At 39.0% G+C, this 5,000-nt stretch overlaps 2 protein-coding genes across 6 annotated transcripts in view; one reads left to right on the top strand and one right to left on the bottom strand.

Annotated features, from left to right (window-relative positions):
- Positions 1 to 1,599, bottom strand: part of LOC113808297 (serine-rich adhesin for platelets) — a 44,138-nt gene extending 42,539 nt beyond the window's left edge. For 2 of the 4 annotated variants that reach the window (XM_027359666.2, XM_027359668.2), the window contains exon 1: positions 535 to 673. The gene's annotated coding sequence lies outside the window, so the exon portion shown is untranslated. Of the gene's footprint in view, positions 1 to 534; positions 674 to 1,435 lie in introns of those variants that run through there. The other 2 variants (XM_027359665.2, XM_027359667.2) reach the window with 2 other exon arrangements.
- A 1,388-nt stretch (positions 1,600 to 2,987) lies between these two features.
- Positions 2,988 to 5,000, top strand: part of Wdr37 (WD repeat domain 37) — a 30,167-nt gene continuing 28,154 nt past the window's right edge. For both annotated transcript variants that reach the window (XM_027359669.2, XM_070140190.1), the window contains exon 1: positions 2,988 to 3,098. The gene's annotated coding sequence lies outside the window, so the exon portion shown is untranslated. The remainder of the gene's footprint in view (positions 3,099 to 5,000) is intronic.

Raw genomic sequence — 5,000 nt, 5'->3', positions numbered from 1 at the left:
CCCCCACATAATGGCATCCTGTGATGGGAAGTCAAACAAACAGTGGCTTTAACCTGCTGCTTCTATACCAATTGTTTCTTTTTTAATCACTGAAACTCCAATTCCATAATGTTCTTCGTATTGCTTTGAAAACGTAACTTTATGCGGAAAGTACTTAAGGAACACATGAATGACCCGTGTACAGTACTGGGACGAAATATTCTAGGAAATCAAAATATTAACACACAAATTTACAAACTATACAAAAATGGCACAAATTCCTCACAATTCACAGCACGCATGATCAAAACACCTTTGCAAATCCACCAACACGATAAAAAAACAAAAACAAACTTCTTTCAGCCTACACCAGAGAGGGGTTAGCCTAGGTCCCAAGCCATGAAGAACCTCGTGAATTTCTTCAAGCCTAGGGTTCCCCTCCCAGCCTGGGGTTGCTACTGGAGTCTTTTATTTCACTTTTTGGAAAGGGGGGGAAGGGGGGAGAAGGGAAAATGGGTAGACTCAGCATTTCCTTCTCTTTCACTTCCATTTTACCTTGGCTTTTCTGCCTCTTCCTCCTTCTCCTCCTCCTCCTCTTCTTCTCCCCGTGTTCTCCTGTGCAATTTGCGGTAGAAAAGAAAATTTACTTCCCCCGCCACAAGAAAGTCAAATTTCCATAGGCCTAGAACCCCCCCTAAAAACACTGAAGACAAAAAAATAATAATAACAAGGACTTTCAATCTCCCCCCCTCCTTTGCTCCAACTTCGCCTTTTATCTCTGTCTCTCCTCCTCGTCTCCGCTTTATTTCCTTTCTCCTCCTTCTCGTTTCAGTCCGATAAAATCGTAAGAGAGAAAAAGGAAAAGGAAAAAATTGAAGGATTAATGCATTTGCAACATATTTATTAAATGGAGGAGGGGGAGAGGGAGGGGGAGGGGGAGGGAGCGAGAGGAAGTGGGGGGAAAGGGGGAGAAACAGGGGGGGGCTCCCCCAAGGCCTCTCCCCCGCCGTCCTCCTCCCTTCGAGTGGGGGAAGGAGGGGTGAGAGGGGGGAAGGGGGAGGGGGCGAGGGGAGGGGAGAAGAGGGCGAGGGGGAGAAAAGGGGGAGAAAGGGGGAGGAGGGGTGTGGTCGCCATGGCAACGTCCCCCCCATTGTTTACCGTCAAAGGGGGGTGGCGAGGGGGGGTCGGGGGAGAGCCAGAGGGGGGGGAGAAGAGCCTCCAAATGTTGCCTTTATTCCCGTATTTATTCCCGTCCACTTCTTCTTCCTCTGTTCGTGGAAATGGCCTCGCCGCGTCCTCTGGGCCTCGAAATCCGACGTGAAAGTCCCCTGTGGAGACCCAGGGGAAGGCAAAGGCCCCAAAAACGCCATGCAAACGAAGCCTAATGCTCTCGTCCAAGCGACACTCCAAAACGACTAAATTCTCTCCGATTTCTCCCTCCAAAGAGCATATTTACCTGGAATTGTCGCATCTCACGCCTCCTAGATCCTGAAGGAGCTACACTGGAGACCGGATATAAGCGCTGAGAGGCGATCGGGACATGTAGGAAGAGCCTTGAGCACGAAATTGTCTCGGGTTGGGAATGGCGGCGGCGCAACAATAAATGCTCAGCGACGCCTTAGTGCACACGCTCGCCCCGGCCTCGGCCACCGCCATGTTTGGCTTTTCGCTGCCTCTGCGGCTTTCTAGCTCCTTTTTAGAGCCTATAGGGACGTCGGGAGAGAATGCTTTGCTGGGGGATGGGAACTTTGGTGTTTATTTTGCATGCAGGGAGCAGGGTGAGGCGCAACAAGGGTCAGGAGCAAGGGAAAATGGCATGTAACTTCGGCTTCTCAGCCATGTTTGGTCACCTCCCTCGGTCTTTCGCCTTCTAATGCGTTTTTTAAGAGGGAAGGGAAGTGATGCGTCTTGTTTTTGAGAGAATTGGGAACCTAGATGCTTTATTTATCCGTAGGAAAGAGCTTGAGCCCAAATGCGGGCGAAAAGGCAGTTAAAATAGCATGTAATTTTGCCGACTTCTTTCAGACGGATCTGCGAGTGATTTGCGGTCATGGAGGGTCTGAATGAAGATCGCCCAGGATCTGTTTTTGGCTCTTTTTCGGTTTACGTTTCGGTAGAGTTTACGATTTTAAGGCAACTATCCCAAAATGAAAACAATAAGTGCAAAGATAGCTGTATAATGTTGGCCTTTTTAGAGGGACTAGTTTGTCGCGCGCGGGAGGCATTCGTCCGCGCGCGAAGCTTGACTTGACATTTTTGGTCGGATTTTTATTTTCTTGGGTTTTCTTCTCGCACATTTTTAAAGGTCTGTCGTTTTAGGAATAATCATTTGGGTTGAAAGGCGATTTTATTATGTTTTATGATAAGGATGCGAGGGACAGGCTATTAAATGTTATAAACAGCATGTTATTTGCTTAAAAAGCAATCTGCTCTTAGTTCGTTCTGCTTGTACTAGCTATAATTGGCAAATATATTCGTATCAGTAGACGAAAAATTGGCTCGTTGGATGCACATGTGATGAACTTTTCCCAATTTAAAATTTTTCGCCAGAGCTCAACAGAATCCGCAGCACAGCGAAGAGACTAAATATTAAATGAAGTAAGGTATAGATTGATGCTGTGTGAAATACAGGTCTCTCTTCGATATCAACGAATCACTCTATTGCTTCGATAAAAGGATCTTTCACATGAAGAGATTAATTAGAGATGAATTAATTAATTGCAATGCCAAATGGTGATATCTGCCATGTCCTGCGTGCGCATCTTTTATAGGTCATGTCAAAAATCGACCAATCGCAATCCACATACCGGAGATGGAGGTTTTTGATTGGCTGAGGTCAAGTGACTTGTTAGGTTGAGTAATTTTCTGCCTGTCGTTTGTGCGACCAATGAGATCGCATCTTTTAGCTTATCTTTTTTCTGATTGGAGAAGATCTGCTGGATAATAAAATTGAGTGATTTCTTACTTGTCATATGTGTGACCAATAGCATCACCCCCTTTTTGTCGATCTGAATTCTCATTGGAGGAAATAACCAGATCTCTTACCTTCACAGGAGTTTCAGTAGCAATCAGGTGTCGGGTGTAAACACAGTGTTCAGCAGATCTCCGAATTGATTAAGGTTTTCTGTCTTTCGTTTTCCTTCTTTTTCCCTTTTATTGCAGCTGCATGTTGCACGGAACGAAGAAGCATGATAGGAAGGCTATCACGTGAACAGATTCTCTAGAAGCTTTCATGTGACATGGGATTACCTCGACTGATTTCGTCGAACCACTTTGATTTGTCGAAACGATTTGTTGAAAATCATTTTAATTTATTTATTCCTCTTGTTCGATCGCAATTGTCAATGTCTTTGCTAATTGTATGACATGCTATGATTTGCAATATTATTTTTACTTGATTATTTTTTTTAAAACCATTAGAGAATAAGTCTATTAGGGTTGTGAAAATTAAATCATCGTGACATTTTTAAAATCTACCAAATATCATAATGCAATACATCACTAGAAATCAGTAAGATAGAATATGTATTTAACTACTGGTTTAATTAGCTACAAAAGTGGAATCAGGATATTATGATGGTTATTCACATGTAAGTTGTAGATAATTAGCCGTGGTCTTTTTTTTATTTTAAGGAGTGTCTCAAGCTCCAGTTAAGATATCTTTTGATAGCTTGTATGAAGTCAAGAATCACTATGTATTTTTAATGAATTTATTAATTGAAGTATTCTGGAAAAGGTATAAAGGAGAACGAATTACTACACATTTCCAAGAGATACCTTTGTGTAGTTTTGGTTATATCTTACAAAGATGTAATTGAAAGCGGTCAAATACATCTCTTGTACTGTGAAGATATTTATACTCATTCATGCATTTTAAAAATCATTATTGAAGAGATAAAAGTTATGCCATATTTTTCATTTAGAAATGTATTTGGTTTCAAGAGTAAATTGGGAACAAGAGTGCAGAAGATACACATTAAGAGTGCATTGCAAAGCATTATAGATATATAGAAGCACAGTATAAAAGCTATCACTCTCAGTATTAATGTCATTTTGATATATATATATATATATATATATTGAAGATAGATTGCAGCTATTGTAAAAAGATTTTGCACTTTAGGAAATAACCTAGATTTGTGTACGAATTTGGTATTCATGAATTGCATTTGATTTATACTGTCCAGAAGGATTAGTTTTAGTTTGTGTCTTTGATAGCAATTACAGTGATTCAGTGTCAAGTCAGTACAGTAGCTTCTGTGCCTGTTGACAATTTAGTGAAAGGGCAATAGATGTCGACTGAGAAGATATGTGAGTGTGTACTGGGAATCCGAAATCCTGTTTTCTCTTTGGCACCTGTATCACTATGGGCAAGTAGATCCTGGTTCATTGGACAGGAAGACTCGCAAAATGAGAGTTCTTGTCATAAATGTAGGATTCCTGAATTTTCTGAGAAGATGGTAATTTTTCAGGAGTTCAATGGATATTAATCATATCTGTAAATAAATCATTAGATAGATAGATGATTATATATATATATATATATATGTATATATTTATATACATAAAAAAAAAATACATATATATATACATATATATATATATATATATATATATATATATATATATATATATATATATGTATATATTTATATATATATGTATATATATATATATATAAAAATATATATATATACATGATTATATATATATATATATATATATATATATATATATATATATATATATATATATATATATATATATATATATATATATATATATATATATATATATATTTATGTATATATATATAAACATGCACATACACATACACATTTACATTTAAATGCATGCATAGTACGTTTTTGTTGCCTTTGTACAATGAGAGTGGAATAGCTAATGAAGTTACAAAGATGGTTAATCTTTACGGTATGGAGGCATTAAGTTAGAGCAAATTGAATATTATAGTTTTCTAGAGGACAAAAATTTGCAGTCATTGGTACAAGTAATAATCTGCA

This window comes from Penaeus vannamei, chromosome 26 (assembly GCF_042767895.1).
Source record: "Penaeus vannamei isolate JL-2024 chromosome 26, ASM4276789v1, whole genome shotgun sequence".
NCBI lineage: Eukaryota > Metazoa > Arthropoda > Malacostraca > Decapoda > Penaeidae > Penaeus > Penaeus vannamei.
The sequence above is the reverse complement of the archived record's forward strand: the minus strand, read 5'-3'. Positions and strand labels throughout refer to the sequence as shown.